Below are 27,284 nucleotides of genomic sequence, written 5' to 3'. Positions count from 1 at the left end.
TGCCTGTGTATCTCTTAAGAATTTCCCCTTTGCCCTCTTTCCCTCCTTATCAGCATGTAGCTAGCTACATTCTGACAGGTGAGCAATTACTGGGCATCTTAAGGGGTATTTCTGAGTGAGCAATTACTGGGCATCTTAAGGGGTATTTCAGGGTGTTCCTTTCTGCATAGGTATTTCCGCTCCTGTCTACTCATACCCAGCATGCAGGTTTTGGGTGGTCTCTGGGATGTGAGATTTTCTAGTCCTCCTTTTCTCAGGCGCTCTCTTTCCTGCTCATGTCTAGCTATCTGTCTGCTCTAACACTTCACAAAGGTGGTAGTATAAATCGGTGTTCTGGGAAAGCAGTAGCATTAAGTATTTTTTAGGCAGAACATGACTGGTTCACTGCTGTGCAGCACTTATACCACTGGTACATGACAGGCACTCGGTAAATATTTATTGAGTGAACACTGAATAAGAATAAATATAAGGAAAATTAGCATTTTGGTAAATACAACTGTGGGAGAATCTTATAGTCTGCTAATTAATATTAAAGTCAAGAAAAAAATAAACATAGCTTATATCAAATACATAATACTTCAATATGGTAGTGCATATCTTTTTTATGATATGGAATTTAAATATTAGTACAGTAGTTACCCTTTATATTGAATCTGTTTCTAAGGATTTTCCTAGATTCCACTAGAGAAATAGTTGCAAATCTCTCATATATGAAAGGATTTCCGGGAAAATAATGGAATTTTAGAGTATCTTTGCTAATTAGTTATATGCTGATTACCAAACAATATCATTGACATTTAATGATTAAAAGGTTTAGAATCTAAGTTTTTGACAAAATATACATGTTGTTTGGAAATATCAGGTATAACCTTATTAATAGAGATACTTTTGCTGGTTTAACATATTTATAATTTAATGGAGTCTGAGACTTTTTCTGTGGTAAGGCAGGCTGTAAAGTATGAGATGGGAGTAAAATGATATATGAAAATAAATCATCTTTTTAAAATCTCTATTTCATTAGCTATTATACCGTGTTGTGGTATACATGCATAAACGTACTGTCGACACAATGCACACCAGTCTCTGCCGGTGCCGCAACCCACCAATACTCACAATGAGGCATAACTCCAACGCAACCCCACCCTCCCATGACAGGGCCTCCGTGTGTGTGATAGTTCCTTCCCCGAGTCCAAGTGATCTCATTGTTCAGTTCCCACCCCATGAGCGAGAAATATGTGGCTTGGTTTTCCGTTCTCAGATAGTTTGCTAAGAATGATGAGCCCCAGCTGCATCCATGTCCCTACAAAGGACACAAACTCATCCTTTTGATGGCTGCATAGTATTCCGTGGTGGCAAGTGTGCTACATTTTCTTAATCCAGTCTGTCACTGATGGACATTACTTCCAAGATTCCAAGTCTTTGCTATTGTGAATAGGCCGCACAGAAACATAATGCGGTGTATGTGTCTTGAGAAAGGCATAATTTATAATCCTTTGGGTATATACCCAGTAATGGGATGGTTGGGTCATATGGTACATCTAGTTCTAGATCCTTGAGGAATCGCTTGCTTACACTGTTTTCCCATAATGGTTGAACTGCTTATAATCCCACCAACAGTGTAAAGTGTTCTATTCCACATCCCCCCAGTAACTCATGTTGTTTTGACTTTTAATGATTGCCATTCTAACTGGTGTGAGATGGTATTCTATTGTGGTTTTGATTTGCATTTCTGATGGCCAGTGATGATGAGCATTTTTCATGTGTTTGTTGGCTGTATGAATGTTCTCTTTTGAGAAATGTCTATTCATATCCTTTGCCCACTTTTTGATGGGGGGTTGTTTGTTTTTTTTTCTTGTAAATTGTTTTGAGTTCTTTTGTAGGTTCTGACTAGCCCCTTTTAACAGATGAGCAGATTGCAAAAAATTTTCTCCCATCTGCAGGCTGCCCGTTCAATTTGATGGTAGTTTCTTCTTTTTGCTGTGCAGAAGCTCTTAGGTTTAATGAGATCCCATTTGGTTTAATTTTGGCTTTGCTGTCGTTGTTTTGGTGTTTTAGACATGAAGTCTTGCCTGGCTCTGTCTCAATGGTACTACTCTAGGTTTTCTCTAGGATTTTATGGTATTAGGTCTAACATTTAAGTCTCTAATCCCATCTGAATTACCTCTTTTCAGATAAGGGAGCAAGGAAAGGATCCAGTTTGGCTTTCATTTATGGCTAGCCAATTTTCCCAGCACCATTGATTAAATAGGGAATCCTTTCCCATTTTGTTTCTCTAGGTTTGTCACAAAAGATCAGATGGCTGTAGATGTGTGTGTGGTATTATTTCTGAGGGCTCTGTTCTGTTCCATTGGTCTATATTCTGTTTTGGTACTGTACCATGCTGTTTTGTTACTGTAGCCCTTTGTATAGTTTGAAGTCAGGGCAGTGATGCCTCCAGCTTTGTTCTTTTGACTTAGGATTGTCTTTGAGATGTGGCTCTTTTTTTTGGCTCCATATGGTCTTGTAAAGCAGTTTTTTCTAATTCTGTGAAGAAGAAACTCATTGGTAGCTTGATGGGGATGGCATTGAATCTATAAATTACCTTAAGCAGTATGGCCATTTTCACTTATATTGATTCTTCCTATCCATGAGCATGGTATGTTCTCTTCCATTTGTTTGTGTCCTCTTTATTTCAATGAGCAGTGGTTTGTAGTTCTCTTGAAGAGGTCCTTAAGATCCCTTTGTAAGCTAATTCCTAGGCATTTGATTCCTTGAAGCACCAGAATAGTTCATTCCTCATTTGGTTTCTTGTTTGTTCATGTTACCGGTGTATAAGAATGTTTTGTGATTTTTGCACATTAATTTTGTATCCTGAGATCTTATGAAGTTAAGCTTATCAGCTTAAGGAGATTTTAAGCCGAGACAATGGGGTTTCTAAATATACATAATCATGTCATCTGCAAACAGGGACAACGGACTTCTTCTTTCCTCTAACTGAATAATTCTTTGATTTCTTTTCTCCTTGCCCACTGCCCTAGCCAGAACTCCAACACTATGCTGAACAGGAGGGTGACAGAGGAACCCCTGTCTCTGTGCCAGTTTTCAAAGGGAATTTTCCAGTTTTGGCCTATCCTCAGCATGATAATACCGTATCTGTCACAGTCATTCCTATGATCTTGGAGGCACGCCCATCAACGTAATCCTTATTGAGCTTCTTTAGCATTGAAGGGCTGTTGAATTTGTCAAAGCCTTTCTGCATCTTTATTGAGAGATAATCATGTGGTTCTTGTCTTTGGTTCTGTTTATATGCTGGATTATGTTTACGGATTTGCGAATGTTGAACCGCAGCCCTAATCCCGCGACGCAGCCCGCACCTGATCATGGCGGATGTTTCTTTGATGTGCTGCCGAATCCGGCCTGCCAGTACTATTGAGGATTTTTGCATCATGTTCATCGGGGATAGCTATTCAAAAATTCTCTTTGCTGTGCATTCTGCCAGGCTTGGTATCAGGAGTCGATGTTGCCCTATAAAATGAGAGTTAGGAGGATTCTCTTTTTCTATTGATTGGAATAGTTTCAGAAGGAATGGTACCAACTCCTCCCATACCTCTGGTAGAATTCAGCTGTGAACGCATCTGGTCCTGACTTTTGGTTGGTAGGCTATTAATTGTTGCCTCACTTGTGAGCCTATGGTCTTAATATTCAGGGATTCAACTTTCTTCCTGGTTTAGTTTAGAAGAATGTGTAAAGTGTCCAGGAAATTCATCCATTTCTTCTAGATGTTCCAGTTTATCGTGTATTAGAGGTGTTTATAGTATTCTTGATGGTAGTTTGTACTTCTGTGGGCCGGTGGTGATATCCCCTTATCATTACTTTTAGAATTAAGGCCAATTTGATTCTTCTTTTCTTCTCTTTATTGTCTTGCTAGTGGTTCATCATTTTGTTTCAAAACCAACTCCTGATTCATTGATTTTGAGGGTTTTTGTGTCTGTATCTCCTTCTAGTTCTGCTCTCTGATCTTTAGTTATTTCTTTGCCTCTGCTAGCTTTCTCTGGTCGTGTTTGCTCTTTGCTTGGTTCTGACTGTAATGTTAGATAAGCCAATTTTAGATCTTTCTGCTTTCTGGCATTTAGTGCCATAAATCTCCCCACACACCAAGGCTTTAAATGTGTCCCAGAGGATCTGAAGGTTAGATCTTTGTTCTCATTGCTGGTTTCAAGAACATCTTTATTTCTGCCTTCATTTCTGCTATATATGTAATCACCTAGTAGTCATTCAGGGAGCAGGTTGTTCAGTTTTCCAAGGAAGGAGCCAGGTTTTGATTTCGAGTTTCTTAGTCCTGAGTTCAGTTTGATTGCACTGTGGTCTGAGAGACAGTTTGTTATAATTTCTGTTCTTGTACATTTGCTGAGGAGTGCTTTACTCACTCACGCGGGTCAATTTTGGAGTAAGTACGATGTGGTGCTGAGAAGAATGTATATTCTGTTGATTTGGGGTGTGGAGAGTTCTATAGATGTACCACAGGGCCTGCTTGCTGCAGAGATGAGTTCAATTCTGGATATCCTTTTGTTCACTTTCTGTCTCGCTGATCTGTCTAATGTTGACAGTGGAGTGCTGAAGTCTCCCACACAGGCTGGGAGTTCCGTTCTTTGTAAGTCTCCCAAGGACTTGCTTTATGAATCTGGTGTTCTGTATTGGGTATATATATTTGTGATATAGTCTTCCTGTTGAATTGATCCCTTTACCATTATGTAATGGCCTCTTTGTCTCTTTCTTTTGACTTTGATGGTTTAAAGTCTGTTTTAGACAGAGACTAGTATTGTAACCTCCGCTTTTTGTTCTCCATTTGCTTGCAATCTTCCTCATCCCTTTATTTTGAGCCTATGTATGTCTCTATAGATGGGTTCTGAATACAGCAGACTGATGGGTCTTGACTCTTTATCCAGTTTGCCAGTCTGTGTCTTTAATTGAGCATTTAGTCCATTTACATTTAAGGTTAAGATTGTTATGTAGAACTCTGATCCCATGACATTATGATATTAACTGGTTATTTTGCTCAAGTAGTTGATGCAGTTTCTTCCTAGCCTCGATGGTCTTCTTTACATTTTGCATGTTTTTTAGATGGCTGGTACCGTTGTTCTTTCCATGTTTAGTGCTTCCTTCAGGTCTCTCTGTGGCAGGCCTAGTGGTGACAAAATCTCAAGCATTCACTATCTGTAAAGGATTTTATTTCTCCTTCACTCTATGAAACTTAGTTTGGCTGATATGAAATCGGGTTTTAAAAATCTCTTTTGAGATCACAGACATATTCTACTCTCTTCTATTTGTAGAGTTTCTGCCGCAGAGATCTGCTGTTAGTCTGATGGGCTTCCCTTTGTAACCCGACCTTCTCTCTCTGGCTGCCCTTAAGATTTTTCCTTCACTTCAACTTTGGTGAATCTGGCAATTATAAAGTCTTGAGTTGCTCTTCCCGAGTATCTTTGTGGCGCTTCTGTATTTCCCCTGACTTTGAATGTTACCCAATCTCTACTAGGTTGGGAAGTTCCGACGATCCCAAGAGTGTTTTCCAACCTGGTTCCATTTTCCCCCACTTCTTAGGCACCTCTAATCAGACGTAGATTTGGTCTTTTACATAATCCCACACTTCTTGTATTTTCTTTGTTCATTTTTTCTTTTAGGTTTCTCTTTCTCAGTTTCATTTCATTCATTTGATCCCTTCAATCGCTGATACTTTTCTTCCAGTTGATCGAGTCGGTTACTGAAGCTTGTGTGATCTGTCACGCATTTCTCGCGGTCATGGTTTCATCCTCTGTACTCTACTTCATGACCCTCTGCAATAATTACTCTAGCCATCATTCTTTCCACTTTTTCAAGATTTTTAGTTTCTTTTGCTACTTGGCACGTAATTCCTCCTTTAGCTGTGAGAAATTTGATGGACTGAAGCCTTCTTCTCTCATCCCACAAAGTCATTCTCCTGGGCCCAGCTTTGATCCAGAGCATGGGCGAGCTGGCGCCTCCTTGTCGGGAGATGCCTATTTTGAATTTCCATTTTTCAGTTCTGCTTTTTCCCCATGTTTGTGTTTTATCTGCTTCTTGGTCTTTGATGATGATGGTGACGCATCGATGGGGTTTCTGTGTAGGTGTCCTTCATTGATAGTTTTCTCTTCTAACAGTCAGGGACCCTAGCTGTAGGTCTGTTGGATTGCTTGAGGGTCCACTCCAGACCCTGTTTGCTCTGGGGCCAGCAGCAGAGGGGCTGCAGAAGATAGAATATTGCTGAACAGCGACACTCTGTCTGATTCTTGCTTTGGAGGCTTCCTCTCAGGGTGCACTCCACCCCTGTGAGGTGTAAGGCCGACTGTCTCTAGTGGGGATGTATCCCAGTTAGCTACCTCAGGGTCATCAGGGGACCCACTTGAGCAGCAAGTAGTCTGTCCCTTTCTCATACCCTCAACTCCGTGTTGGGAGATCCACTGCCTCTTCAAAGCTGCAATGCCATAGAAAGTCGCCGCTTGCAGAGGTGTCTGCTGCTTTGTTATTGTTTACTGTGCCCTGCCCCAGAGGTGAGCCTGCCGAGACAGGAGCCTGAGCTGCTGCAGCTCCACCCAGTTCGGCTCCAGCTTTGAGCTACCTACTTAAGCCTGAGCATGGCTTCTCCCCAGCCTGGCTGCTGCCTTTGCCGCAGATCAAGGATCAAGCGTGATAGCAATGAGGAGGCTCCGCGGGCGTGGGACCTCCGCCAGGTGGGATATGATCTCCTGGTGTGCCTGTTTGCTCAAAGCAGTATTGTGGGTTACCTGGATTCTCCAGGTGTTGTGTGTCTCAGCTCCTCATAGGAAGGGATTCCCTCTTTAAGGGGCCGCTCCTAGGAGGGTAATGCCCGCCTACCAGCCTGGTCGGCTGCAGCAGCTGACCAGTACCGCATCGCCCCGCACTCCCCAGTGAGAGATGAACCCATGGCCCCATTGAAAATGCCTGCACCCACTGCTCTCTGTAGGTCACATTGGGAGCTGAAGACTGAGCTGTCTTATTCGGCCATATCCGTCTCCTCCAACTACTCTTTTTCATACTGTGATTTTTTCTGGCTAGCTACATTTTCTTTTGTTGCTTTTTATCATTTTAGGATTTTATATTTACAAATTTTGAGAATATTTACCAAATGTTCATTTAAAAAAAAAAAAATGTGCTTGATATCTTGAATGTCTTTTTTGCTAAAATGCCATATTATTCATATATAGATAATACATTAGTAAAATTGGGCTAAATTATCATTTATGCCTCGAGTAGTGACTTGGCACCTTGGAAAAGTTTAAGTTACCTCACACAGATAAACTGATGTTGCATAAGCAGTCTTTTTCTCCATTTACTTTTCTTTAAGCTCCTTTGGACAAGATTTATGAGTAAATTACCGTATTTTAGTTTGTATTTATACTGCAACACCAGCATTGTATATAGATAGAGGCTGAGATTTTCTTCCCCATTCTTTCTTATATCCTAAAATTTAACCAGTGTATTTCTTTTTTCCTTTCCTCTGATGAAGAGTCTGCTATGTAATAGGCAATTAATACTACATGAGAGTAAGACAGTCTTTTTTTTGTTGTGGTGGTGAAATGTGCAGAACAGTTAAGTAGTACTATTAATATATTGACATTGTTGTGCAGCCATCACCACTGCCATCGCCTTCATCTTCTCAAACTGAAACTTTGGAGCCATTAAACAGTAACTCTCTGGTCGGGTGCTGTGGCTCACGCCTGTAATCCCAGCACTTTGGGAGGCCGAGGTGGGTGGATCACGAGGTCAGGAGACCGAGACCATCCTGGCTAACACAGTGAAATCCCATCTCTACTAAAAATGCAAAAAAATTAGCTGGGTGTGGTGGTGGGCACCTGTAGTCCCAGCTACTCGGGAGTACAACTTCCGGCGTGAACCCAGGAGGTGGAGCTTGCAGTGAGCCAAGATCACACCACTGTACTCCAGCCTGGGCAGGAGAGCAAGATTCCGTCCCCCCCAAAAAAACCCAAAAACCAGTAACTCTCTGTGGATCCTCCGTTCTCCCCAGCCTCTGATAACCACTCTTCTTAATGTAATTTTTACATTAAGGGAAGACCAAGCAAGAAAATATATTTTGAAAGACTGCATTAATGCCAGGTGTGGCGGCTCATACCTATAATCCCAGCACTTTAGGAGGCCGAGGCAGGAGGATCACTTGAACCCAGGAGTTCAAGACCAGCCTGGGCAATATAACGAGACCCCCATCTGTACAAAAGAATTAAAGAAAAAAAAGTCATCTGGGAGTGGTGGCGTGCACTGGTGGTCCCAGCTACTTAGGAGGCTAAGGCAGGAAGATCACTTGAGCCCTGAAGGTCGAGGCTGCAGTGAGCTGTATTCAAGCTGTTGCACTCCAAACTGGGTGATAGAGTAAGACCCTGTTTCAAAAATAAATAAAAATAAAAAAAGATTTAAAACCTAAAATTTATTTTATGATTTATTATTAAACCATTATATCAATAAATTTTGATTCATATGTAACATAAATACGTAGCACTGTAGAGGAGAAAAGGATGAGTAAATCAGTCTATTCCCTAGACAAGAGTTCCTTACCTTTTTTGACTTTCAGAGTTTTTATGAGAATTTGATGAAAACTATGGATTTTCTCCAGGAAAATATATTTATATATGGTATACAGAAACATTAATTTTGTATATAAATTTAGGAAATTTACAGTGCTCAGGTTAAAGGCCCTAGCTCTAAGAGGTAGAGCAAGATGAGGAGCAGGAGAGAGTGGCTGGTAAGAAAAGAACATGTATGACTAATCCAGAGTATGAGAAGTGCTTATGAGAGATCTAAACCCAGGCTATGAGTTTCAAAGGAAGAGACTATGAGATTAAGGGGAATACAAAACGCTTCATGGAGATGGACCTTGAAGAATAAATATGATACATTGTAGAACATTCAGGATTGCTCCATACCTTGCCTTCTTTGCTTGTTCTTTAATAATTTAATCAATGAAAAGCACTAATTCTTTATGGGCAATAGATTTCTGTATGAAATGGTATCATGGTGATTGCCTGTTAATAATAAACTGCCATTGGATGACAGTCTTCCATACATTAATTTTCAAATTTAATTCTTACAGGTGTTATATGATTTTTATTTTCTTAAATCTCAGAAGGGTTTAGTGGCTTTCATAAGAAAACACAATTACAGTAAATCATAGCTAAATTTCATATTCATTTTGACAGAGTTTAAAGCTTATGCTGTTGATCTCTACATCAGACTGGCCTAATGTAAAACCCAACAATGTTTAACTCATAGATTTTTCTGAGTTTAGCCCTAATCCATTAAAATTAATTTAGGTTGAAATTATTCTAATCTAGGTAATCCCTGATAAAAAATAAATTTATCTGTGAATATGCCTAGATTTGTGGACCCCTAGGGGCTGAATATCCAACTCGTGGTCTGGATTGGTGCTTACTATATTCAGTAATTTTTTTGAGTCCTAAGAGACTACTTTGGTCCTCTTTAACTCACACATTCCAGGAGAATTCTGGAGGTAGTCTAGAAGCAGTTTTCTTCTTCTTTTAGGAGTATAGCCCCAAGTGATTCTTGAAGAGACCAGTATTATCTTTGTGCTGATTCATATACCAGTCTTGAACATATGACCTGTTTTCAGACACCCTGGCTCTCCGTATAGAATTGTAGCAGTGAGTGTTAGTACATTCATATTGTGGTTATTAAGTCAGTATTAAAATGGATAACAATGAAAGACTAGATTTCCTACATTGAAGTTGTATTAATTTGTATTTTATAATTATAAAAAATAGCAGCAAGGAAATGCAGATAAACAAACAAACAAAAAGTAGCAAACAATAAAAATGTTCTACCAAAAAGGATGTTGAAGGGAATTTGGGGAGCATGTGATTGTGTCTATGTGTGTGTTAAAGTGTGTATGTTAAAGCCTTAGTTCCTGAGGTTTGGGTTTATTCAGGCCAGTGTCATTTCACAGGTAGCATATCTAAAAAGGTACCAAAAATTATCTAGTTCCCAAGATTTCCAGGGAACGGCAGCAACCAAGGAATTGCTGGCCTGGCTGAATCATGACTTTCATAAATTTACATAACCTGTAACAGCCTGTCAGAATCATGTCTGCTCTTTCAGACTTAACTAAATTATATGTTCTCTAATTATAAACCCAGTTTTTCTTTCCTTATCATTGACTTTAGAACTCTTTTAAGATACTCTGTGTTCTTCTACCTTTTCTTATGTCCCATATCCTATAAACAACATAAGCTCTTTAGATTCCCATTTGAGTATCCCTGTAATTTGACCTCTCTCTCCTTCCCAGTAAACACCTTCATATAATTTGGATCCCTCTAAAAAAAAAAACCCTTTGTACTCACTACTCCTACCTTCCCTTTACTTTCCAGAGTCGGTCTTTACAACGCAGTTGATTCTCACTTAGAATGCCTTTCCTCCCTGTCAGTGAGTACTCAAATCCTGTGTAATCTTTAAAAGCTATCTAGCTCAAATGTCTACTCCCTGCCATCTTCCCCAAATCCCCACTTAGGAATCACTTCCCCCTTGTTTGGAAATCATATAGCATAATATTTGGATCATTCCTATAGCACTTCTGATGTTCTTCATTCAAAACCTGCATACCTATGTTATCTTCTCTAGCAGACTGTTAACTTCCTGGAGGGCTAGGCTGTTTTTCATTCATCTTTGCATTTCTCAGGGTGCCAAACTCAAAGCCTTTCTGCAACTACTCAGGAAATGTTGAATCAATGAATGAGTGTTTTATCTGTGACTGTGTTATCTTTCCAACTAGGCTGGAAGCTGCTTGAATGCAAAAAATTTTTCCTATTTATCATACTGTCTCTTAAAGTACCTTGGCCTATAGCTTATACAATTAATATTAACTGAGTAAATGACAAAGCTACTCTGACTAGCTATTACTGTTTATGTAGAAAGTTTTGTGCCCCCTTATCTTTCTTACCATCCTGCTGATTCATCCTATGAGCCCCTCACCCAAGTGTTTTTTCTGTGTATATGTTAAAGGAAGCATTTTTCAAGGAAATATACATTTTATTTTATTTCCCCTCTGAGAGAAAACTACTTTCATTTTAGGTATTTATTTATGTTTTTTGTTGTTGTTGTTGTTGTTGTTGTTTTTTTGCTGTACCGTACATAATATCCATGTGATCTGTTGAGGCCTTTTACTATTCGCTTTGTTTTAGTGTATGGGATAGTAGTGTGCATGTAGGCATTTGCTATTTGATTACTTGCAGGCTCTATATTAAATTACTAATGAGAATAACTAGTGTTGTTCCTAGTGTTGTTCCACTGTAATACAGTAATTAGAAATTATCTTATTTAGGGGGCGTGGTGGCTCATGCCTGTAATCCCAGCACTTTAGGAGGCCCAGGTGGGTGGATCACGAGGTCGGGAGAACGAGACCATCCTGGCTAACATGGTGAAACCCCATCTCTATTAAACATAAAAAAAATTATCCGGGGCTGGTGGTGGGTGCCTGTAGTCCCAGCTACTCGGGAGGCTGAGGCAGGAGAATGGGGTGAACCCGGGAGGCAGAGCTTGTAGTGAGTGGAGATCCTGCCATTGCAGTCCAGTCTGGGTGACAAAGCAAGACTCCGTCTCAAAAAAAAAAAAGAAAAAAGAAATTATCTTATTTACCTGAAGTGATGTTTAGTAAGGTGCTAAATACCTTTCTGATCCTCTGTCCTTACCTGTGGAAAACTTGCTTAACTCCACAGACTTGTAAGGATCAAATAAGATAATGAATGTAAAGGCTCCATCTAAATGTGTACTGTTTTCTAGAAACTACAGGAACACTATCAAAAACTTTTTTTGTGGGCAGGGCGGTTAGTAGTGAAATGTCGTGAATTAGAAAGAGCCTTTCTATCAATTTTGCATTTCTGTAAGCTATGTTGAGAATAAAATCAGATGTTTTATACTTGGAAAGAGACATTCTTTTGGAAGATGCGTAGAGGCAGACCTGTGCACACAGAAAGTATTCTGAAAGAGAATCTTGAATCTTGATATTAGCTAGATACAAGATACAACTGCCCCCACAAAAAAAAAAAAAACAAAAAACAAAAAAAAAAAACACCTTTTTTATAGTGTACATGTAGTTTCTAGAAAATACTACACATTTAGATGGAATCTTTACATTCATTATCTTATTTGTTCCTTACAAGTCTGTGGAGTTAAGTTCTGCACAAGTAAGAATAGAGAATCAGAAAGGTATTTAGTACCTTACTAAACATCACTGCAAGAAATAAGATAAAGAATTTCTAATTAGCAACTCTTTCTTTGTGCTCCATCTTGTTACGTAGAATGGATAACAACCTCATTACAGGTACACCTTGGGAGTATCACAGGTTTGGTTCCAGACCACCTCAATAAAGCAAATATCATAATCAAGTAAGTCTCATGAACATTTTGGTTTCTTAGTACATACAAAACTTTTGTTTACATAATACAGTAGTCTATGAAGTGTACACAACATTATGTCTTTAAAAATATACATTCCTCAAATATTTTATTGCTAAAAATGCTAATGGTCATCCAAGCCTTCAGCAGGTCATACTCTTTTTGCTGGCAAAGTGTCTTGCCTTCACGATTGTGGCTACTGACTGATCAGGGTGGCAGTTGCTGATGATTGGAGTGGCTGCAGCATTTTCTTAAAATAAGACAACAAAGAAGTTTGCTGCATCAACTGACTCCCTTTCAGGAAAGATAGCATGTGATGCTGTTTGATAGCATTTAACCAATAGTAGAATATCTTTCAAAATTGGACTCAGTCTTCTCAAGCCATACTTCTGCTTTATCAACTAAGTGTACATAATATTCTAAATACTTTCTTGTCATTTCAACAGTGTTCACAGCATCATCACCAAAAGTAGATTTCATCTCAGTAAACCACTTTATTTGCTAATTCATAGGGAGCAATTCCTTATCTGTTCAAGTTTGATAATGAGATTTCAGCAATTCAGTCACATCTTCAGATCCCACTTCTAATTCTAATAATTCTCTCACTGTTTCCACCACATCTGCAGTTATTTCCTCCACTGAAGTCTTGAACCCCCAAAAGTCATCTGTGAGGGCTAGAATAAACTTCTTCCAAACTCCTGTTCATCTTGATATTTTGACCCCTGCCCATGAATCACAAATGTTATTTGGTACAGTGAGAATACAAACAACATAATATCGATTAGGATTGTCGTCTTATTATATGGGTGTGGTTTGTGGTACCCCACAACAGTTATAATAGTAACATGAAAGATCACTGATCACAGATCACCATAACAGATATAACCTTAATGAAAAAGTCTGAAATATTGCAAGAATTACCAAAATGTGACACACAGCCACAAAATGTGACTATGTATGCTGTTGGAAAAATGGCACAGGTAGACTTGCTTGACACAGGTTTGCTACAAACCTTCAATTTGTAAAAAATGCAGTATCTGTGAAGTGCAGTAAAGTGAAGTGCAATAAAATGAGGTGTGACCATATAAGAAGAAACTTTAAATTAAAAAAAAAAACTTATTTGTGTTAAATATTTTTCCTTCTTTTTTCAACTGAAGTGCTGTGTATGATATCTGAAGACTGTCTCAATTTGACTTCAACTCTTGGAATTAAGTGAAGACTTTATGCTTCATATGAAATATGTGAAGCATGCTTTCTCTTTTTAAGGATTGGAGAGTTTTAGTAATTTATTTATATTAAAGTGCTGTATTAGAGTCCTAGCAGGAAACAGATGACACACCTTAAAATGAAGTTTAATGAAGCGACTAGTTACATAGGAGTGAGCAGCATTAAGGAAACCAACCAGAGATGGTGACGTACCCAGGGACTAGTGACAGTACAACTTGTTATTGCCCTTCCGCTGGAAGGGGCAAGGGAGTGAACTGTGTTAGTGGAACTTGGAGCCTGCTGGAGCCATGGAAAAGGGGTTGCCTGATAGAAGAAGCTATGGCTCTTCCCAGAACTGCTACAAGGCAGGAAGGAGTGTTGGGTGAGGTAGGTAATAAAACTTCAAATTCTTTCTCCTCCCACAGTCTCATCTCCTGTTTGTCCCTCCTCATAGTGGATCCTCATTGAGAGCCAGAAGGCAAGGAAACTTGGGTGATACAGTCCACAGAGGTCAGCTCCTGGGGGACTGATCAGGGCAGAGGGCATTTGGGCAGAGTTTAAGGAATGCAGAGGGAGACTGCCGCAAGTGGAATAATTAACACAACATTGCTTCTTCATGGATATAATTGTGAATTAACAGCTTGACATAGATGAAATACAAAGAAAGCGGACAGAATCTCTGCCCTCCTAAAAGATTGTATGCTAATTTAGACACCCGTAGTACAGTCAAATTAGTGAAAATTAATACTATCACAAGGCAAAATTACACTGTCATAAACCTACAAACAGAATATTTATGTTGTAGATGAGCAGTGATACAAGTATATTTTGTGTAATGGGGAGTAATAGATGGAAGAGTTCATTTTGATAGGATAGTTAGAAAAAAGTTCCCCTTCACGTTATTAAGTAAAGATTGATATAGGAATGAAACTTTTGGAAATTGTTCTTATAATAGAACGAACAAAGATTGAGCAACTGAGTGGGAAGCTATCATGATCCCTTCTTTGTTCCTTCTGTTTTCTTCCAGGGAACAGCAGAAGTGGTACAGGACACAGCTAGATAGTCCTAGTGTGAGTCCTATTTTGATTTCTTATCTCCTAGAGAGAGAGAAGCCACTATGTATGACAGTAGTGAGCTAGTTAATATGCTGAATATTGATGGGCTCACGAAAAGTTGCATTAACAGTTTGGTGTTATATTATTGCTGTGGTTTGACTGTGTCCCACAAAAGTTCATGTGTTAGAAACTTATTTGCTAATGTAACATTATTAAGAGGTGTGGACTTTAAGAAGTGATTGGGTCATCAGGGCTCTATCCTCATGAATAAACGAATGCCCTTATCCCAGGAGTGAGTTAATTCTCAAGGGAGTTAATTAGTTTTTACAGGAGGGAGGGAGTTCTCTCCAGAGCAGGTTGTAATATAATAAAAACAAGTTTAACTTATTCTTTTTTTATTTTTATTAATTATTATTATTATTATACTTTAAGTTCTAGGACACATGTGCACAACGCGGTAGGTTTGTGCTATATGTATACTTTGGTGTGTGTTGCACCTATCAACTCACAGTACTCATCAACTCTCACATATTTATATCAGGTATATCTCCCAGTGTAATCCTCCTCCCGCCCCCTCCCCCATGATGTTCCTATGTGTGATGTCCCCTTCCAGTCCAAGTGATCTCATTGTTCAGTTCCCACCTATGAGTGGGAGAACATGTTTGGTTTTCTGTTCTAAGTATAGTTTGTTAAGAATGATGGTTTCAGCTGCATCCATGTCCCTCTCACAAAGGACACACAAACTCATCCCTTTGATGGCCGCATAGTATTCCGGTGCATATGTGCCACATCTTCTTAATCCAGTCTCGTCACCGATGGACATTTGGGTTGATTCTAAGTCTTTATATTAGAATAGTGCCACAATAAATATATATATGTGCATGTGTCTTTATGGCAGCATGATTTATAATCTCTTGGGTATATACCAGTAATGGGATGGTTGGGTCATATATGGTACTTTCTAGTACTAGATCCTTGAGGAATCGCTTATACTGTTTTCTACAATGGTTGAACTAGTTTACAGTCCCACCAACAGTGTAAAGGTGTTCTATTTTCCAATATCCTCTACACCTGTTATTCTTCGACTTTTGCACGATCACCATTCTAACTGGGTGAGATGGTATCTCATTGTGGCTCTTGATTTGCATTTCTCTGATGGCCAGTGATGATGAGCATTTTCATGTGTCTGTTGGCTGTATGCATGTCTTCCTTGAGAACTGTCTGGTTCATATCCCTTTGCCCACTTTTTGATGGGGTTGTTTGTTTTTTCTGTAACCTATTTGAGTTCTTTATAGGTTCTGGATATTGCTCCCTTTGTCAGATGAGTAGATCGGCAAGAATTCTCTCCCATTCTGTAGGCTGCCTGTTCACTCTGATGGTAGTTCTTTGCCAAAAGAGGCAGCTCTGCCTAATGAGATCCCATTTGTCAAGTTTGGCTTTTGTTGCCAAGTATAAGCTTTTGGTGTTTTAGACATGAAGTCCTGCCCATGCCTATGTCCTGAATGGTATTAATTAGGTTTTCAAGGTTTTTTATGGTAGGGGTCTAACATTTAAGTCTCTAATCCATCTTGAATTAATTTTCAGATAAGGAGAGTAAGGAGTGATCCAGTTTCAGCTTTCTACTTATGGCTAGCCAATTTTCCCAGCACCACTTATTAAATAGGGAATCCTTTCCCCATTTCTTTCTTGTTTTCCTAGGTTTGTCAAAGATCAGATGGCTGTAGATGCAGTGGCAGTGCTGGCTCTGAGGGCTCTGTCTCTGTTCCATTGGTCTATATCTCTGCTCTTAAGTACCTCAGTACCATGCCACTTGGTTACTGTAGCCTTGTGGTATAGCTTGAAGTCAGTGTGGATGCCTCCAGCTTGTTCTTTTTGATTGTCTTTGAGATGTGGGTTTCTTTTGGTTCCATATGAACTTTATAACTTATTCTTAATATCTCCTTAGCACACGATTTACTTGCCTTTCTTCTTCCTTTTTTTTTTTTTTTTTTTTTTTGAGACAGAATCTTGCTCTGTCGCCAGGCTGGAGTGCAGTGGCATGATCTTGGTTCACTGCAGTCTCCGCCTCCCGGGTTCAAGCAATTCTCCTGCCTCAGCCTCCCGAGTAGCTGGGACTACAGGCGCATGCTGCCAAGCCTGGCTAATTTTTTTGTATTTTTAGCAGAGACGGGGTTTCACCACATTGGCTAGGATGGTCTTGATCTCCTGACCTCGTGGTCCACCGGCCTGGGCCTCCCAAAGTGCCTGGGCCTCCCAAAGTGCTGGGATTACAGGCGAGAGCCACCGCGCCTGGCCACCCTTCTTCTTTTCTACACAATGTCGTGATGTAGTGGGAAGGCTCTCCCCAGAAGTTGCTGCCATGCTCTTGGACTTCCCAGCCTACAGAACAATGAGCCAAATAAACTTATTTTCCTTATAAATTACTCAGTCTCCGACATTCTGTTATGGCAACAGAAAACGAAATGAGACAATTGATAATGAGGTGATGTCCTTTCTTCCTGTCTAGGACCTTTCCTATCTGGACGCTGCAGATAGAAAGCCAGAGGTCTTTCTGTCTCTCATTCATTTAAATGAGACGAGATAGGAGTTTTAAATTAAGACATTGTGATATTTCAGTCGTTGTTTAAAGTGAAAAACATTTATTGTTTGTGAAAGGTGTCAGGCCTATTGTCACAGTGACTAAACTTCCATTCACTCATTAAAAATTCTTGAGAAAAAATTAAACTTACCTACCCTGGTATTTTTCCTTCCATCAGCAGTTTACTTAATCACTTATCTATTTTATGGTAACACTCTTTGACTCCCAGTTTGGACAATGGTTTCTGTAATGAGGAAACCTATTGGGGATTAGAGGATCAGAAACTTATTGTTGCCAAGTTAAATAAATGAATGACCCATACACTATTACTTTAAATAGTTTCCTTGATTGTTTGGCATTTACTCTTTCAAAGCAAAAGGAACATAGTAATTTCACTTAGGGAAACTAAATAAAATCTTTCATTTTTAAAAAAAATAGCTATTTTTTCACTTCTTATTTTCAAATTTGCAAGAGTAATTCTTTAAAGGCATCTAATGCCAGTCTTTTGGAAAACATTGAAAACTCAAAGAAAAACATTTGGCTGTTTTGGATTTTAGTGCTGTGTTTCCCCTAAAACGTTACAATTTATAATGACTTCAAAATGTAGCTCTAAAAATAACCTTGCACCTTAAAGGTAGAGGAATTAGGACATTACTTTTCCTAATATTAAGGAATATTAAATTTTCATTTATGTTTTCAATTTTCAGAACAGAACATTAAAGGAGGCAATCGATTTTGGACTCTTTTCAAGCACACTATCTTTCCATGCAAATGTTGGGCAGAGTTATAATTAATAGATAACTTGGCAAGAGTTGCATGATGTGGAAAGAGTTATTGTTTTATTCATCAAGTTAAAAAAATTCTTTCTGAAATAAATTGGTTTTGTTGTTACACAAATTGTAACCAACTACTGGAAACTGCATTCCAGGGTTTTATCTTTTAAGGCATTCCTGGAAATTCAGTTTGCAACTTTAGCTCTGGTTAGATTGGGAATCAAATTTATAAAATCAAATATAATGCCATTACTAAATGCTTTCTGTCTTTTTTTTCTTTTCCTCCTTTCTTTCCTTTCTACCTTTGAGATGGAGTCTCTCTATATTGCACAGGCTGGTCTCAAACTCCTTGGTTCAAGGGATTCTCCCACCTTAGCCTCCCAAGTAACTGGGATTACAGGGATGCACCACCACACCTAACTCTCAATCTAAATTTAAGAAGAAGTAAACTCTTTAGGGCTCTTGTATTTGGCTGAACATATATGAAATACAAGGGAAGGGACATAATTTTTGCCCTCTATGAGTTTGTAAGCTAATATAGACAGTAGTAGTACAGTCAAATTAGTGAAAATTCATACTATCACAAGGCAAAATTGTACTGTCATTAAATCTATGAACAGAATATTTATATTGTAGATAAGCAAGTATATTTTGTGTAGTGGGGAGTAGAAGTAATAGGTAGATGTTACAGTTAAAAGTTCAATTAACAGTTCAAAGAAATAGCTTGAGAATTAATAACTTCTGAACTATGACATGAAAAGGAGTAGGAGTTTAAAAGCTTCCCCAGGTGATTCTTATTTAATCAGCTTTCAGCTTCACTTGTCTAGACCAACCCATCTGATGTTTGAATTCCCTGAATTCCTATCAAGAGGTCATCTAGCCTGTATTTGAATAGTAAGTTTCTGAGATAGTTCATTCCTTTTTATAGTACAAAAACAGGCACATAGACCAGTGGAACAGAATAGAGAGCCTAGAAGTAAGGCCACACACCTATGACCATCTGATCTTCAACAAGGCTGACGAAAAACAAGCATTGGGGAAAAGACTCCCTATTTAATAAATGGTGCTGGGATAACTGGCTAGCCATAAGCAGAAGACTGAAGCTGCAACCCTCCCTTACACCATATACAAAAATCAACTCAAGATGGATTAAAGACTTAAATGTAAAACCCAAAACGATCAAAACCCTGGAAGACAACCTAGCAATACCATCATGGACATAGGAATGGCAAAGATTTCATGACAAAGATGCTAACAGCAATCACAACAAAAGCAAAAATTGGCAAAAGGGATCCAATTAAAATTAAGAGCTTCTGCACGGCAAAAATAAACTATCAACAGAGTAAACAGACAACCTACAGAATGGGAGAAAATATTCACAAACTATGCATCTGACAAAGGTCTAATATCCAGTATCTATTTACAAGAAAAAAATAAAACCATTAAAAAGTGGGCAAAGGACATGAACAGACACTTTTCAAAAGAAAGCATACATGCAGCCAACAAGCATATGAATAAAAGCTCAAAATCACTGACCATTAGAGAAATGCAAATCAAAACCACAATGAGATACCATCTCATAGCAGCCAGAATGGCTGCTATTAATACAGAGTTGAAAAATAACAGATGCTGGTGAGATTGCAAGGAAAAGGGAACACTTATACACTGTTGGTGAAAGTGTAAATTAGCTCAACCATTGTGGAAAGCTGTATGGTGATTCCTCAAAGAGCTAAAGATAGAACTGTCATTTAACCTAGCAGTGCCATTACTGGGAGTATACCTGAAGGAATATAAATCATTCTGTCATAAAGACACACGCACATGTACATTCATTGCACTACTACTTACAATAGCACAATAGCAAAGAATGCAATCAACCTAATTGCCAATCAGTGGTAGACTGAATAAAGAAGATGTGATATATACACACCATGGAATACTGTGCGTCCATAAAGAAGAATGTTCCTTTGCAGGGACGTGGATGGAGCTGGAGGCCATTATCCTTAACTGCCTAATGCAGGAACAAAAAAATACCCCATGTTCTCACTTATAAGTGGGAAGTAATCATGAGAACACATGGACACAAAGAGGGGAGCAACACACACCGGGGCCTCTCAGAGGGTGAAGGGTGGGAGGAAGGAAAGGAGCTGAAAAAAAATAACTATTGGATAATAGACTTAATATGTGGGTGATGTAATAATCTGTACAACAAACCCCTGTGATACAAGTTTACCTATATAACAAAACTTCACATGTAACCCCAAACCTAAAATAAAAATTAAAAAAAAAAGAAAAGAATTTTTGGACATTTCCTTCATGATATGCCAGACAGATCTTAATGTCTTAAAGTTCAGTGAATAGTATAATGACCAATATGTGGTCAGGTTCATACAAAACACCACTTTTGAATTCATTAAACATTTATATGTAGGAAAAAATACAAATCCCACATTTTAAAAAGTTTGTGCACTTGGTCATAGATGTTAGAAATTTGATCAGGATCTGAAATGTCGCTCTGAAGAATGCCTTCACATCTTAAGTATGACAGTATTTGGAAATAGAGCAAAGCTTTCCATATAAAGTCTCTGTCTCTATTCCTTTATTTCCTGAAAAATACCTGGTTAAATAAAGTTAGGGTAATGGTAATCAGAGAGCAGCAGTTCTCCTCTCTGGAGTTTATTTTAGGGAAAGAATGTGTATAAAAAGGAACGTGTTCTGTTATTAAACGGTCTTTGGTATTGGTTTGCTGTAGTCATGAGCAAGCTGAGCTATATGCGCATCACAATTTGAAATGCAAAATATTTAATCTAAGAGTTCAACATGAACGAACACTGGAAACCAAAAGAGTTTTTTCAGTTATAGAGCCATATGTGTACAAGTAAGCTCCCCAAGGTGTTTGCTAATCATTATAAAGATAGATTCAAGACTGGAAAAATACAAGGATTTTATCTTTTTTTTTTTGGTTTTATTTATTTTTTGAAGGATTTTTTTTTTGTTATACTTTAAGTTCTAGGGTACATGTGCACAACATGCAGGTTTGTTACATATGTATACATATGCCGTGTTGGTTTGCTGCACCCATTAACTCGTCATTTACACTAAATATTTCTCCTACTGCTATCCCTCCCCCATCCCCCCACCCCACGACAGGACCCGGTGTGTGATGTTCCCCGCCCCGTGTCCAGGGGTTCTCATTGTTCAGTTCCCACCTATGAGTGAGAATATGCGGTGTTTGGTTTTCTATCCTTGCTGTGGTTTGCTCAGAATGATGGTTTCCAGCTTCATCCATGTCGCTACAAAGTACATAAACTCATCCTTTTTTATGGCTGCATAGTATTCCATGGTATATATGTGCCACATTTTCTTAATCCAGTCTATCATTTATGGACATTGGATTGGTTCCAAGTCTTTGCTATTGTGAATAGTGCCGCGATAAACATACGTGTGCATGTGTCTTTATAGTAGCATGCTTTATAATCCTTTGGGTATATACCCAGTAATGGGATCGCTGGGTCAAATTGTATTTCCAGTTCTAGATCCTTGAGGAAGCACCATACTGTCTTCCACAATGGTTGAACTAGTTTACAGTCCCACCAACAGTGTAAAAGCATTCCTTTTTCTCCACATCCTCCCCAGCATCTGTTGTTTCCTGACTTTTTAATGATTGCCATTCTAACTGGTGTGAGATGGTATCTCATTGTGGTTTTGATTTATACATCTCTGATGACCAGTGATGATGAGCATTTTTTCATGTGTCTGTTGGCTGCACAAATGTCTTCTTTTGAAAAGTGTCTGTTCGTATCCTTTGCCCACTTTTTGATGGGGTTGTTTATTTTTTTCTTGTAAATTTGTTTAAGTTCTTTGTAGATTCTGGATATTAGCCCTTTGTCAGATGGGTAGATTGCAAAAATTTTCTCCCATTCTGTAGGTTGCCTGTTTACTCTGATTGTTTCTTGTGCTGTGCAGAAGCTCTTTAGTTTAATTAGATCCCATTTGTCAATTTTGGCTTTTGTTGCCATTGCTTTTGGTGTTTTAGTCATGAAGTCCTTGTCTGTGCCTATGTCCTGAATGATATTGCCTAGGTTTTCTTCTAGGGTTTTTATGGTTTTAGTTCTAACATTTAAGTCTTCAATCTATCTTGAATTAATTCATGTATAAGGTGTAAGGAAGGGATCCAATTTCAGCTTTCTACATATGGCTAGCCAGTTTTCCCAGCACCGTTTATTGATTAGGGAATCCTTTCCCCATTTCTTGTTTTTGTCAAGTTTGTCAAAGATCAGATGGTTGTAGATGTGTGGTATTATTTCTGAGGCCTCTGTTCTGTTCCATTGGTCTATATCTCTATTTTGGTACCAGTACCATGTTGTTTTGGTTACTGTATCCTTGTAGTAAAGTTTGAAGTCAGGTAGCATGATGCCTCCAGCTTTGTCCTCTTTGCTTAGGATTGTCTTGGCAATGCAGGCTCTTTTTTGGTTCCATGTGAACTTCAAAGTATTTTTTTCCAATTCTTTGAAGAAAGTCATTGGTAGCTTGATGGGGATGGCATTGAATCTATAAATTACCTTGGGCAGTATGACCATTTTCACGGTATAGATTCTTCCTATCCTTGAGCATGGAATGTTCTTCCATTTGTTTGTGTCCTCTTTTATTTCCTCGAGCTGTTGTTTGTAGTTTACCTTGAAGAGGTCCTTAACATCCCTTGTAAGTTGGATTCCTAGATATTTTATTCTCTTTGAAGCAATTGTGAATGGGAGTTCACTCATGATTTGGCTCTCTGTTTGTCTGTTATTGGTTTATAGGAATGCTTATGAGTTTTGCACGTTGATTTTGTATCCTGGGACTTTGCTGAAGTTGCTTATCAGCTTGAGATTTTTGGGCAGAGATGATGGGGTTTTCTAAATGTACAATCATGTCATCTGCAAACAGGGACAATTTGACTTCCTCTTTTCCTAATGAATACCCTTCATTTCTTTCTCCTGCCTGATTGCCCTGGCCAGAACTTCCAACACTATGTTGAATAGGAGTGGTGAGAGAGGGCATCCCTGTCTTGTGCCAGTTTTCAAAGGGAATGCTTCCAGTTTTTGCCCATTCAGTATGATACTAGCTGTGGGTTTGTCATAAATAGCTCTTATTATTTTGAGATACGTTCCATCAATACCTAGTGTATTGAAAGTTTTTAGCATGAAGGGCTGTTGAATTTTATCAAAGGCCTTTTCTCCATCTATTGAGATAATCATGTGGTTTTTGTCTTTGGTTCTGTTTATGTGATGGATTAGGCTTATTGATTTGCGTATGTTAAACCAGTCTTGCATCCCAAGGATGAAGCCAACTTGATAATGATGCATAAGCTTTTTTAATGTGCTACTGGATTCGGTTTGCCAGTATTTTATTGAGGATTTTCACATTGGTGTTCATCAGGGATATTGGTCTAAAATTCTCTTTTTTTGTTGTGTCTCTGCCAGGTTTGGGTATCAGGATGATGCTGGCCTCATAAAATGAGTTAGGGAGGATTCCTTCTTTTTCTGTTGATTGGAATAGTTTCAGAAGGAATGGTACCAGCTCCTCTTTGTACCTCTGGTAGAATTTGGCTATGAATCTATCTGGTCCTGGACCTTTTTTGGTTGGCAGACTGTTAATTATTGCCTCAGTTTCTGAGCCTGTTATTGGATATTCAGAGATTCCACTTCTTCCTGGTTTAGTCTTGGGAGGGTGTATGTGTCCAGGAATTTGTCCATTTCTTCTAGATTTTCTAGTTTATTTGCATAGAGGTGTTTATAGTATCTGATGGTAGTTTGTATTTCTGTAGGATCCGTGGTGATATCCCCTTTATCATTTTTTATTGCATCTATTTGATTCTTCTCTCTTTTCTTCTTTATTAGTCTTGCTAGTGGTCTATCAATTTTGTTGATCTTTTCCAAAAAACCAACTCCTGGATTCATTGATTTTTTTGAAGGGTTTTTTTGTCTCTTATCTCCTTCAGTTCTGCTCTGATCTTAGTTATTTCTTGCCTTCTGCTAGCTTTTGTATATGTTTGCTTTTGCTTCTCTAGTTCTTTTAATTGTGATGTTGGGGTGTCAATTTTAAATCTTTCCTGCTTTCTCTTGTGGACATTTAGTGCTATAAATTTCCCTCTACATACTGCTTTAAATGTGTCCCAGAGATTCTGGTACATTGTGTCTTTGTTCTCATTGATTTCAAAGAACATCTTTATTTCTGCCTTTATTTCATTATGTACCCAGTAGTCATTCAGGAGCAGGTTGTTCAGTTTCCATTTAGTTGTATGGTTTTGAGTGAGTTTCTTAATCCTGAGTTCTAATTTGATTGCACTGTGCTCTGAGAGACAGTTTGTTGTGATTTCTGTTCTTTTACATTTGCTGAGGAGTACTTTACTTCCAACTATGTGGTCTGTTTTGGAATAAGTGCGAATGTATATTTTGTTGATTTGGGGTAGAGAGTTCTGTAGATGTCTATTAGGTCTGCTTGGTGCAGAGCTGAGTTCAAGTCTCCTGGATATCCTTGTTAACCTTCTGTCTTGTTGATCTGTCTAATGTTGACAGTGGGGTGTTAAAGTCTCCCATTATTATTGTGTGGGAGTCTAAGTCTCTTTGTAGGTCTCTAAGGACTTGCTTTATGAATCTGGGTGCTCCTTTCTTGGGTGCATATATATTTAGGATAGTTAGCTCTTCTTGTTGAATTGATCCCTTTACCACTATGTAATGGCCTTGTTTGTCTCTTTTGACCTTTGTTGGTTTACAGTCTGTTTTATCAGAGACTAGGATTGCAACCCCTGCTTTTTTTTTTTTTTTTTTGCTTTCCATTTTCTCGGTAGATCTTCCTCCATCCCTTTATTTTGAGCCTATGTGTGTCTCTGCACGTGAGATGGGTCTCCTGAATACAGCACACTGATGGGTCTTAACTCTTTATCCAATTTGCCAGTCTGTGTCTTTTAATTGGGGCATTTAGCCAATTTACATTTAAAGTTAATATTGTTATGTGTGAATTTGATTCTGTCATTATGATGTTACCTGGTTATTTTGTCCATTAGTTGATGCAGTTTCTTCCTAACATCAATGGTCTTTACCATTTGGCATGCTTTTGCAGTGGTTGGTACTGATTGTTCCTTTTCATGTTTAGTGCTTCCTTCAGGAACTCTTGTAAGGCAGGCCTAGTGGTGACAAAATCTCTCAGCATTTGCTTGTCCTTAACAGTGGATTCATTCTAACAGAATCGGATCTTCTTGCTTCATTTCTTTAATTTGATCTTCAATCACTGATACCCTTTCTTGCACTTGATGAAATCAACTGCTGAAGCTTGTGTATGCATCACGTAATTCTTGTGCCATGGTTTTCAGCTCCATCGGGTCATTTAAGGTCTTCTTTACACTGTTCATTCTAGTTATCCATTCGTCTAATCTTTTTTCAAGATTTTCGCTTCCTTGCAATGGGTTCAAACATCCTGCTTTAGCTTGGAGAAGTTTGTTATTACCAACTTTCTGAAGCCTACTTCTGTGAGCTCATCAAAGTAATTCTCCATCCTGCTTCATTCCGTTGCAAGGTGAGGAGTTGCGATCCTTTGGAGGAGAAGGGGTGCTCTGGTTTTTAGAATTTTTCAGTTTTTCTGCTCTGGTTTCTCCCCATCTTTATGGTTTTATCTGCCTTTGGTCTTTGATCATGGTGACCTACAGATGGGGTTTTGGGGTGGATGTCCTTTTTCTTGATGTTAATGCCATTCCTTTCTGTTAGTTAGCTTTCCTTGTAACACTCAGGTCCCTCAGCTGCAGGTCTGTTGGAGTTTGTTAGAGGTTCACTCCAGACCCTGTTTGCCTGGGTATCACCAGTGGAGGCTGCAGACCAGCAAAAATTGCAGAACAGCAAATATTCCTGCCTGATCCTTCCTCTGGAAGCTTCATCTCAGAGTGATACCCGGCTGTATGAGGTGTCAGTCAACCCCTACTGGGAGGTGTATCCAAATTGGGCTAACAGTGGTCAGGGACCCACTTGAGGAGTCGGTCTGTCCATGGTGTCAGAGCTCAAACACCATGCTGGGAGAACCACTGATTTCTTCAGAGCTGTCAGACAGGGACATTTAAGTCTGCAGAAGTTTCTGCTGCCTTTTGTTCAGCTGTGCCCTGCCCCCAGAGGTGGAGTCTACAGAGGCAGGCAGTCCTCCTTGAGCTGGAGTGGGCTCCACCCAGTTTGAGCTTCTGGCCACTTTTTTACCTACTCAAGCCTCAGCAATGGCAGACGCCCCTCCCCCAGCCAGTCTTGCCGCCTCGCAGTTCCATCTCAGACTAGCAGTGAGCAAGACTCCCTGGGCGTGGGACCCACTGAGCCAGGTGTGGGATATAATCTCCTGGTGTGCCATTTGCTAAGACCGTTGGAAAAGTGCAGTATTTAGGTGGCAGTATCCCGATTTTCCCAGTACAGTCTGTCAGGGCTTCCCTTGGCTAGAAAAGGGAAATCCCCCGACCCCTTGCACTTCCCAGGTGAGGCGATGCCCCACTCTGCTTCCACTTGCCCTCCGTGGGCTGCACCCACTTTCACACCAGGCCTAGTGAGGTGAACCAGGTACCTCAGTTGGAAATGCAGAAATCACCCATCTTCTGCATTGATGACGCTGGGAGCTGCAGACCAGAGCTGTTCCTATTCAGCCATCTTGCAAGGGTTTTATCTTAACTTTACAGCAGACATCAGAAGGAGGAAGCAGGGAAGAGAGAGAAACAGAGTGAAGACAGACAGACAGACAGAGATAGATATGCACTAATAGTACCATCTGATTCCATCCTAAGTGCTTTAAAATCTGTGGAAGCCTCTTTGGTCCCCAGTCGTTCCTAAGTGAACTCAGTCTGGTTAGTTCTGCTTCTTATTTTTTTAAATTTTTTTATTTTTTTTGAGACAGAGCCTTGCTCTGTCACCCAGGCTGGAGTGCAGTGCAGTGGTGCAATCTCGGCTCACTGCAAGCTCTGCCTCCTGGGTTCACACCATTCTCCTGTTTCAGCCTCCCAAGTAGCTGGGACTACAGGTGCCCGACACCACACCCAGCTAATTTTTTTGTTTTTTTTTTTACCAGAGATGGGCTTTCACCATGTTAGCCAAGATGGTCTTGATCTCCTGACCTCGTGATCTGCCTGCCTAGGCCTCCCAAAGTGCTGGGATTACAGGTGGGAGCCATCATGCCCAGCCAGCTCTGGTTAATTCTTTATAGCATCATTAAGATGGAGTGACTGGAAGCCCATTTAACTGT

At 39.3% G+C, this 27,284-nt stretch overlaps 1 protein-coding gene across 20 annotated transcripts in view; it reads left to right on the top strand.

Annotated features, from left to right (window-relative positions):
* Positions 1-27,284, top strand: part of NUBPL (nucleotide binding protein like) — a 445,280-nt gene that overhangs the window by 189,206 nt on the left and 228,790 nt on the right. The gene's annotated exons all lie outside the window — the stretch shown is intronic.

Source organism: Papio anubis, chromosome 7 (genome assembly GCF_008728515.1).
Source record: "Papio anubis isolate 15944 chromosome 7, Panubis1.0, whole genome shotgun sequence".
Classification (NCBI taxonomy): domain Eukaryota; kingdom Metazoa; phylum Chordata; class Mammalia; order Primates; family Cercopithecidae; genus Papio; species Papio anubis.
Note: the sequence above shows the minus strand (reverse complement) of the source record. Positions and strands in the feature narration are given on the sequence as shown.